At 46.0% G+C, this 11,331-nt stretch overlaps 1 pseudogene; it reads left to right on the top strand.

Moving 5' to 3' along the window:
• Positions 1–202: 202 nt before the first annotated feature.
• On the top strand, positions 203–10,423 carry LOC130860893 (elongation factor 1-alpha, somatic form-like; annotated as a pseudogene).
• Positions 10,424–11,331: the final 908 nt, after the last annotated feature.

The raw sequence follows: 11,331 nt of genomic DNA, 5'->3' as shown, positions 1-11,331 counted from the left end.
GACAGCCGTTTGGAGGGTTTTCTTTAAGACCCTTTAAGATCCTTTGCCCTCATCCCACCCCACCCCAATTTTTTCCCATTCCCTCTAGTTTGGTAAAGCCGGACACATCCATTCATTGACCCTCGGGTGATGATGCTGTGGGAAGGAAAGGGTTTGAACAGTGAAGGGGATGTGTGCACTGCCCACTCATATCCCTTCACCGATGCCCCACAAAGGGGCAGCATCCTGCTGGCAGGCCCGTGCCCTGGGGGGCAAGCAGAGAACCAAGCGGGAGGTGACCCGCATCAGAGGGGGAAATGGCGAGGAAGGGTGGGCAACGTGGAAATGATGAGCCCGTGACTCAGCGGTCTTCAGGGCAGGATCTTGACTTTGGGTCATAAGTATGGGTTCCAGATGTGGGAGAAAAGGGAATTGCCCTACCAAGCCTTTTCAAAAGTGGGCTAAAACATCCTTGTAACCCTCAATCCCTGAATGGAAAGATGGAAGGCGCTGGATTTGAGGTGGATCGTTTCCCCTGCAAGCCTGGCAGCCTGCCACCTGGACGTTCTCAGGAAACAACTCGGTTTAGGAGAGGATGGAGGCCCCAGCGGCACGTTGCTCCCCAGAACTTATACATGAACCCTTGGGCAGTCACAGGTGGTTAATGGGGTCCACTTGGAGCCCTTCTCTGAGGCCTGTTGGACTCACTAATGCAAGACACAGGAGAGCATCTGCTCCACAGACACCTGGGCAATCTATACAGCCCTGGCCCTGATCATCAGGGAACTAGTGAAGATTTATCCTGGCTCACACTGTTCCCCTCTTCTTCCTCTCCTCTTCCTACTGCAGCAAAACCTGAGTGAGCTCATGTAATTCTGACCCTCAGTAAACCATATTTTTTCTGTTCTCCATTTTCAGGAAAAACAGTCAAAGCACAGGTAAAGAAGTTAAGATCAGGAATTTATTAATTTAATCTTTTTTTTTTTTCAGGGCACAAAGGAGGGCAGAAATAATACCTAACTTTACAAAGCCTTTACTTAGTGGAGTGCTTTCATATCTGTTAGCTCATGGTCCTCACAATCTTCCAAGGTCAGATATTATCTCCATGTTACAATTAAGGAAACAGGGGTTCAGAGAAACTGACTGATTTGTACAGGCCATGCGGTTGGAAAGTGATAAACTTGGCCTCAAATTCAGCATTGTGACTCCATGTTCCACACTCTTCACTATCTTGTTAGCATTTATTGAGTGCCTATAATGTGCCAGGCTTCACACTGAAGAGTGTGATTTATTATCTCCTTAAATTGTGCACACTTCCCGTTACAAACATAACTTCTGATCCACCTCCAAATCAAGATCACATCCAAGATCAGCAACCTTTGAAGAGTGTGCCAGGGTAGGTCCCTATTCAGAAGCTTCTTTTCTGATGGCTCAGGGAAAAGAAATAATGTTGATTATAGTGACTCCTGGGGTTTGGAAATCTGTTCTGGGCATAGGATCTTGAAGTTGAACTTGAGTTTAGACTTTTAGTCTAGACCAGTGCTGTCCAATGGAACTTTCTGTGATGATGGAAATGTCCTGTAACTTCACTTGCAATAGAGCAGCCACTAGCCACATGTGGCTATTGAGCATTTGAGATGTGACCAGTGTGACTGAGGAAATAAATGTTTAAATTCCATCTAATATATATTGCTTTAAATTTAAATTTAAATAACCACACATGACTAGTGGCTGCCATATTGGATAGCATAAGATTCTAGACTGTCAAATCATGCAAACTTGAATTCAATTCCTAAATCTGTATGTCCTAACTTCTCTAAGCACCAGCACCCTAAACTGGGCATTAAAAAGATCTACTTAATAGAGATAAAGGATGTAAAGTGTCCAGGAGAAGGCCTGGCACCTAGGAGGTGCTTTTTATTTGTCATAGCTGCAATCTCTTGGTTAATGTCTCTAATCCCTGCCAGATGCTAAATTCCATGAGGGCAGTGACTCTACCTAATTAACATATGCATCCCTAGCAATTAGCACAGCCTGAGACAATAAAAATATATACTGGTGTCTCTTCCCTGGCTCCTGACTCAGTGCTCCTGAATCCCTTGTAATTTCCTAAGTGGAAAGAACCCTAGGAGCATCTTTTGTTCTGATATTTAGTGTTTGACCCCATCCTAAATCCCATGTAAATTCCTAAGTGATAAGAGCAGAGCACTGGGACCATATTTTGTTCTAATGAGGTGACTCTGGGTGAGTTCCCGGATGACTCCTGGCTGGGCACTGGTCACTGGAAAGGTCAAGTCATAATTAGAAGCTTGGAATTTTTAGCTCCTTCCCCTTTCTCCAGAGACAGCAGAGGGGCTGGAAATGAAGTCAATAATAGATCCTGTCTACAAGGGGAAGCTTCACTAAAATCCCAATTGCATAGGGTGCTGAGAGCTTCCAGGCTGGCGAACACATCCACACCAGGAGGGTGACACACCCCAATTCCATGGGGACAGAAGTTCCTGCGCTCAGGACCCTCCCAGACCTCACCCTTTATACCTCTTCATCTAGCTGTTCAACTGTATCCTTTATCATATCCTTTAATAAACTGGGGAAATGTGTTTCCCTTAGTTCTGTGAACCACTCTAGCAAATTAGTTGAATCTGAGGAGGGAGGCATGGGAACTTCCAATTATAGCCAAGACAGACAGAGGTTGTGGATAACCTGGGGACCTACTACTTATGATTGGCATCTGAAGGAGGATGGGAGCATTCTTGTGGGACTGAGCGCTCAGTCTGTGGGATCTGATACCATCTTCAGATGGATAGGATTAAATATTGAGTTAATTTGTATAGAACACCCAGCTGGTGTTCTACAGAGAATTACTTGTTGAGGTGGAAACTCCACACATTTGGTGACCAGAAGTGTCAGCTGTGTGAAAGTAAAGAAGACTCAGAGGAGCAGGGAAAATTGTAGGTTTTTCCAATTTATACAGTATACGTAATAGGTATTCAATACATACATCTTGAAAAGAACTGAACAAAAGACGGCCAGCTGGGCTGAAGCAAGGCCGAAAAGGGTGACTGGTGTCCACAATCTCCTTTGCCCCCAAAGTGCATTTTTCCTGGATTGCACTTAGAAGTAACACCAATCTGCCAGTATTGGAAGATATTACAAGAAAAGATACTAGAAACTTTGTGTTCCGCTGCTGTAAGGATGTAGCTGAGGATGTCGTTCACTCTGTTAAACCGTGAGATTTTTATGAGGATATTCAGGATAAATCTCTGCCTTCAAGTGGATTATCACTACTTGAGCAGTTACATTCTGTTTTATCTCATGACATTCTCAACCACATAATGGTGACGTTTTCGTGTTTGCATTGGCTACCACAGGGTGTCTGAAAAGTCTGGGAATGTAGGATAAACTTGTTTTTAAACAGTGTGTGAGTTACTTTTAACTACCTGACTAATGTGAATGTGTCCAAAATAAATGCCCCATAGAATTTCAGATGGTTAATCTGAAAAGCAGAATCAATACATTATCTTCCCTGTGTTTTGAAACTTTTGTTTTTGCCCCTCTGTTTTATATTTATTGTACATTTTTTCAGATTAACCATTGGAACCACTGCTTAAAATTTAGAGGTGCTTTACTTGCAAAGATGTCTGGAGGTGAAGGATACTATTTGAAAAAGTAACTGATTTACTGTACAAAAATAAGCTTATTCTACATTTCCTGACTTTGAACATTCTGCAGAAAGCTTGCAGCCGGACTGTGGGTCAGGTTTAGTCAGGGATTTGTTTTTATTGTTGTAAAGAACAGAAACCACTAAAAACCTTTTAATTAAAAATTAATTAATTAGATAAAACAGAATCCACTCCAACTAACTAAACCAAGAAGGAGGGGTCTCTGGAAGAAAATACCATCACACTGACACTGAGAACTGTCTCTCTCCCAGGAAAGAGTCTTATTAGCTCTGTCCAGGCAATACTTTGCCCACCCCAATCCCCAATTCCTGGTCCAGTCAGTAGTGGCAGCAGAATCGGGTCCACCACAGCACAAACTTGTCTACAGCAGGAGGAAACGGAAGAAGTGGCTGAGACTGATTTAGCCTTAAGTGATGTCTCCTCCTTCCTTTATGTTTTTGGAGTCCTCATAAGCTATCTTCCATATTTTGGGGAAAGATGGAAAAGAGAGGTGGCAGGAGGAACTGAGGATTTGGGGGAGCAAGGATGCAATGATCATTTATTTCACAAACATTTATCAAGTGCCTACAATATAATACTGTATAAGACACAGTTTGTGTAAACCCAGTGAAAACTTACTCTTGGTGCAAACTTTGGTCAGGTGCACAGGTCAAAGGTGACCAGCACCTGCTCTTCAGCTTTTATCTTTTCCGGCCTGGATGATAAAAGCCAGCATTCAGAGTGACAACCCAGGCATCCCAAGAGCGCCTATCATCACAGAAAGATGAACTTTCTATGTTCATGGAACTATCTGAGGACAGAAAAATGGACTTGTTCATTTGGAAATATTTTCAACAAGATCTGGAGAAAAGAGACTTCATAGTTAATCTTAAATTAATCTCCTAATAAACAAAACATTCCATTTCCTATCTAAGCCCTTTCTGTAAAAGATGGATGTCAATGAGTGTTGATAAGCAACTGAAAACAGAAAACCCACAAAGGAACTCCACGGAGGAACATCATTTGATGGTAGACACAATCTGAGTAAATGCTACCTGCATGATCGGCAGCTTCCTGTAAAGTACGCAAAAGATATGCCAAAATAGGGAAACACCACTATTTTCGTGTTTTGTAAAAAAAACACCACTGTTTTTGCCCATCTGACTGAGGAACTTCGGGGAAATCTTAGAGGGGGCTGCTGTTTGTTAATTATAATAATAACTAACACACCAGGCACCACTGTGCTAGGCAGTTAGTATACAAGGTCTTATTTAAATCAGATATGTACACATATGCACTTACACACACATACACACATCTTGCATTTAACTCTGAGAAGTAAGAGTTATTATCACCCCCATTTTACAGATGAGGACACTGAGTCTCAAATAGTGAATAAAGCCTTTTGATTACCCAACCCAATCTGTTTGTCAGAACTTTTTGTGACCCAATAAGTTAATGTCTAAAAAGCAGAATATAAAGTTGAAAGTATACTAAGTAATTACTCAGTAGTTGTCCAGAGACTCAATCCAGATAATTCTGGCCTGGAAATAAATTTTGGAGGAGCTAAAGTCATCATTTATTTAAGTGGGTTTTAATTCTACAGTTTAAATCACCAACAACTTCCATCACAATTCATGCAGAGATGTGACCACCACTTATAAAAATCCATAAGGAGTGTGACTCTTGAGTTCAGCTGTGGAACTCGGCCAAGAGGCGTTTTAACTCCAGCACACATGTGGTGGGGTAGCATAATCACATTGAGTTAAGACCAAATCTGACAACAGGGAGGTTGTCTATCAAAGAAAAATCATTCGAAGATCACTGCAAAATTGCTTGTTAAAAGCGATCATAAACCGTGGTGCAAATATTGATGTTTATTAAAATTTTTATTACTGTCATTCTCAGTGAATGGCTTAGCAGACTATTTATTTGCCTGTCCTGGAGCACCCTAACTTGCCTCTAATGAGTTGACCTTATAAAATTAGTGAATCAGAGCACGCTGTAAAAACTGGGGCTGGGCAGCCCTGTGAGGGCTTCTCCGCAAAATCAACAACCAACAACAAAGCTTGTTCTATTGGACCAGCATAAAGTCACATGGGACGCATAACTAATGAAGTCGCTTTTGGCAAGAATATAAGCTTAGGTCGTTTGGGAGCAACAGGAGAGGAAAAAGCACTTACGTTTTCAGTTTTGTGGTCATCAATGTGGGGGATACTCTGTCCCCTGGTACCCTTTTACTTTCTAGTTGAGCATTTCCTCCTGGCCTTACAGGCCTTTCCTCCAGGCTCTTAAATAGAAGGAAACATTCCTTGCATTTCTCTGCCATTAACTCCTGAGCATGTATGCTCTTCTCTCTCTTCTAATCACGCTGTATTACTGTAATTCAGCATTAACTTGCTTCACTGTGGTCTGCGCTGCAGGGAGGGCGGGGATCTGACAGCGTAAAACAAATGTCCCCTGTGGGAGAGCAGGTGAGCAGGAGGGTTCCAGCGTGTGGGTGAGGCGCTCTGCTGCTTCCCCCCGACTGCCACCCCCGGCTGGCAGCTCTGGCTTCTCACATTGGATATGACAGCCCTGGAAGTTCTCCAAAAAAAAAGTATAAAAGAGAATATGTAAAGTTAGTTTTTAGTGTAGGCTTAAAGGACAAGAGGGTATTCTGAAACGGGGTTTCATAGGCTAGAACATTTAGAATACATGTAAGTATATAAGAAAATGACTGCGGTGGTGGCCTCTGGGGAGAGCAACGGAGAGATTGGGATGGGGATCTATAAATCCTCTTATACATTTTGGATTTTTGGTCACTTTTTTAAGATAGGCTTTTTTAAAATTGAAATGAAGTTGATTTACAATGTTGCTTTAGTTTCAGAGGTACAGCAAAGTGATTTGGTTATACATATTTTTTTCCAGATTCTTTTCCATTATAGGTTATTACAAGATACTGACTATAGTTCACTGTGCTATACAGTAGGATTTTGTTGTTTATCTATTTTATAGATAGTAGTGTATGTCTGCTAATTCCAAACTCTTAATTTATCCCTCCCCGACCCTTCCCCTCTGGTAACCATAAATTTGTTTTCTATGTCTGTAAGTCTCTTTCTGCATTGTAAATAAGTTCATTTGTATCATTTGTTTAAGATTCCACATATAAGTGATGTCATATGATATTTGTCTTTCTATGTCTGACATTTCATTTAGTATGATCATCTCTAGGTCCATCCATGTTGCTGCAAATGGCGTCATTACATTCTTTTCTATGGCTAAGTAGTGTTCCTTTGTGTGTGTGTGTGTATATATATATATATATATATCACATCTTCTGTATCCATTCATCTGTTGATGGGCATTTAGGTTGCTTCCATGTCTTGGCTATTGTAAACAGTGCTCTATGAACACTGGTCACCTATCTTCTCTTCTGAATTGGTCCGAGAAGAAGTCTGTGACATTGGGTTTGGGGGCAGGGAGCACTATTTCCTAAATCAGTTCCAGCTCTTGTGTCCGATTTGAAGGGTGCCGTGCTGGGTTTCTAAAAGCAGGAGGCGAGACAGGGGTTTGCTGTCATTACAGCTGCTGCAGCTCTTGCTGAACTGACTTCTTTCCTTTTTCTCTGGAGGTAGGGACTTGCAGGGGGCAGGGGACAAACTGCCTACTCTGGAGAGTCAGGGTTTCTAGTACCACAGGTGGGTCGGGGCCAGGGGTGGGGGTTGGGTGGGGAGAGTGTAAGGGTGGGAGGAACGGAGGGGTGGCTAAGCCCCCACATGTCCTGGGGAAGGCCCGCACAGGAGGAAGGCAGGCTGGGCCAGGACTGCTTGGAAGCACCAGCGATGGCCCTGGGGTCGTGACCCCTGCCAGCGTGCAAGCCTGGCACGTCTTCTACTTTTCAGGTGACCCCACCATGTCCCAGACTCTGAGCTAGGCTGCGCAGTGGGGAGGGGTGCTGGGCAGGAGCAGAGTGGAGGCGAGGAGAGGAGAGAAGTGGGCCTGGAACGCTTTGGCCTCACCCACCCCCGTGCTCCCCTGTAGCAGTGACTGAAGGAGCAAAGAGAAGACCCAAATCACGATCCTTGTCGTTGGCCTTGTGGACTCTGGCAAGTCCACCACCACCAGGCATCTCATCTACAAGTGAGGGGGGATTAACAAGAGGACCATCGAGAAGTCTGAGAAGGACGCAGCCGAGGTAAGCACCCACCCGTGGTGTTGGCATCTAGGAGTGGGGGAAGGGGGTTGGAAGACGGATGTCCCACTTCTGGGTGGTCTGGTGATGGAGCGCGGAGAGCAGGGTGCGCTGTGAGGTCTGCGGTGCCACTGAATTTCCCGGGATAGATCCCTCCGCTCGCCATCAGTGCACTCTACTCCCTCCCCACCCCTCCGCAGATGGGTAAGGGCTCCTTCAAGTACGCATGGGTGCTGGACAAACTGAAGGCAGAGAGACAGCGTGGCATCACCATCAACATCTCCCTGTGGAAGTTTGAGACCAAGAAATACTACATCACCATCATCAATGCCCCGGCCACAGGGACTTCATCAAGAACATGATCACGGGCATCCCCAGCAGCCTCTGTTCCCGGGGCCCTCCCTTTCGGATGAAGGCAGGCAGAGTAAGGGGAGGAAACTCAGGCTTTATTTCCAGGGACTCCAGGAGGGACCATATCATGAGCCTTAGAAGGTTTTCCTCACCCATGCTAATCATCAATTCTGAAAGAACCGGAGGACAGACTCTAATGAAGCTGAGATATGGTCACCCTTTTAGGCTGGGGCAGGGACCAGGTTTTCTGACACCCAGACAAGGAGATCGCTTGGGCTCTGGGAGGAAGGAACTAAAAGCTCATTTATGGGACTAGGTGAGAGTTTAACTGGGAAGCGGGGCCTCTGCACAGAGCAGCAGCCAGGGGACCCACACATTTGTCAACTTCTGGGGACCTGGGACTGCCCAAAGCTCTAGCAGGCTTTCCAGCCAGTCTGGCACCCCTCCCCTAACTAACCCCTTGACCCTGTGGTGTCTGTCCTGTAGGCCGACTGTGCAGTGCTCATCGTGGCCGGTGGCATGGGGCAGTGCGAGGCGGGCATCCCCAAGAACGGGCAGACCGGCGAGCATGCGCTGCTGGGCTTCACCCTGGGCGTGAAGCAGCTGATGGTGGCCAAGATGGACTCGACTGAGCCACAGCACCACCCGCACTTCCAGGAGATCATGAAGGAAGTGAGCACCTACATCAAGAAGATCAGCTACAACCCTCCTCCATGGCCTTCGTGCCCGTCTTGGGCTGGCAAAGAAACAACATGCTGGAGCCCAGCAGCAGTGTGAGTACCGGCTGGGTCTGGGGGTGGGCGCCATGGGGCCTGGTTCGAGTACCTGCCCTGGGGTGGGCCATGCTGGGAGCCATGCCCCAGGCTCACCTCCGCTCCATTCTGCACCCCCTGGCAGATGCCCTGGTTCAAGCGACAGGAGGGAAACGGCACTGGGGTGACTCTACTCGAAGCTCTGGACTCCATCCTCCTGCCCAGTCGCTCTACCAACAAGCTGCTTAGGATGCCTCTGCAAGATGTTTATAAGATTGCAGGTGAGGTAGGATGAGTGGAGACCACTTCTTTATGATTGAAGGAGTTGAGAATGAGCTCTGGTGTCTGACTTCCCAGGGTTCAGATCCTGACTTCTGAGCTGGGGTAGAGTGCCAAAGCCCCCAGCGTTTCCAAATTATCTGATACGCAGAAGAAACAGCCAGTCGCAAGGTTCAGATGCTTCCTACCAGTCCTGTAGGTGGCCTTGGTCCTTGAGCCCCAGGACTAAGGTATCTCCCCAGAAGCCGGTTCTCACTGGGTGGGTCTAGAATCTTCCTGCCTGCCCTTCTCACCACTGCACAGGCATCAGCACTGTGCCTGTGGGCCGAGTGGAGATGGGCTTCCTGAAATCTGGCATGGTGGTCACCGTTGTCTCCAGCAACATCACCACTGAGGTCAAGTCTGTGGAGATGCACCACAAGGCCCTGCCTGAGGCCCTGCCTGGTGACAAAGTGGTCTTCAACATGAAGAATGTGTCCATGAAGGACATCCATCGTGGCAACGTGGCCAGGGACAGCAAGAAGCCCCCCCTGCCCCCACACTGGAGGCCAGCAGCTTTGTGGCTCAGGTAAGCTACCCAGGAGTCAGAGGGCCTTGGTGCTTGGTGGTGGTAGAAATGCTTCTTAGAAACTAGTCTCGACTTCAACGGAAGCCCCAGGTTGTTTGAGGGTTGGCCCCAGATCACAGATGCCATCGGATATTTTCTAATGCCATCCTCCTCTCCCCCTTACCCCACTAGGTGATCAACTTGAATCACCTGGGACACGTCCACGCTGGCTGGACTTACCAGTGCTGGACTGCCACACGGTCCAGGTCTCCTGCAAGTTTGCTGAACTGAGGGAAGAGATTGCCGGTCGCTCAGGCAAGCAGCTGGAGGACAACCCCAAGGCCCTGGAGCTGGGTGATGCAGCCATGGTGCAGGTGGCCCCTGGCAGGGCCATGTGTGTGGAGACCTTCTCTGGTACCCACCTCTAGGTGAGTCAGGAACTGATGGCTGCTGAGTCCTGGGAAGGAAAACACCTCTGACTGAGGCCAACGAGCTTTTCCTTCTGTGCCTCTTTCCAGAAATCTCACTCTTTCTTCCTTCCTCCTCCAGGCTGTTTTGCTGTGCAGGACATGAGGCAAAGAGTGGCTGTTGGAGTCATCAAAGCGGTGGAGGAGAAGACAGCCTCTGCGGCCAAGGTCACCAAGTCAGCAGTGAAGTCCAGCAAGAAGTGAAATGTGTCCTCAGCACCTCCACTACGTAACATACATCTGTCTATTTATTGACTGAATAAAATTAACATTGAAACTTACACTAGCTGTCTTGGTTTCTTCCAAGGAGGAAAGCATGAAGTTAATGAGGAACCTCTGGGTAGATGAACAACTCATTTAAGGCTCATAATTTTCAAAGCAGTTTTATGCTCTGGGTGGTGAACATGATTCAGGGTCTTACCTCCTTCTCCTGCCCAGGGCTCTTTCCCATCCTCCTCCTGTTTCCCTCAAACCTAATCACCTCTGGATGGTCCTCTCTGTGTGGAAGAGGAATTGTTTTGGGATGTGATAAAATATATTTACTGTGACATAGGGCAGGATCTCACTGCCAGTAGGCTGGTCCAGTGCTACGTGTGTAACCCTCTCACCCACCCTCGCTTTCATATAGATATATTTTTCTTTTCTTACTAACGTATAGTTGATTTACAATGTTGTGTTGGTTTCAGGGATATAGCAAAGTGATTCAGTTATACACACACATGCACACACACATATTATTTTTCAGATTCTTTTCCATTACGGGTTATTATAAGATATTGAATATAGTTCCCTTTGCTATACAGTAGGCCTTTGTTGTTTATCTATTTTATAGATAGTGGTGTGGATCTGTTAACCCCAAACTACTGATTTATCCCTCCCCCACCTCTCCCCCCTTTGGTAACCATAAATTTGTTTTCTATGTCTGTGAGTCTCTTTCTGTATTGTAAGTAAGTTCATTTGTATCATGTTCTAGATTCCACATATAAGTGATGTTATATGATATTTGTCTTTCTCTGTCTGACTTCCTTCACTTAGTGTAATAATCTCTAGGTCCATCCTTGTTGCTGCCAATGGCATGATATTCCATTTATTCCGTCATAAATATATACCACATCTTCTT

This window comes from Hippopotamus amphibius, chromosome 9 (genome assembly GCF_030028045.1).
Source record: "Hippopotamus amphibius kiboko isolate mHipAmp2 chromosome 9, mHipAmp2.hap2, whole genome shotgun sequence".
In the NCBI taxonomy this organism is placed as follows: Eukaryota; Metazoa; Chordata; class Mammalia; order Artiodactyla; family Hippopotamidae; genus Hippopotamus; species Hippopotamus amphibius.
Note: the sequence above shows the minus strand (reverse complement) of the source record. Positions and strands in the feature narration are given on the sequence as shown.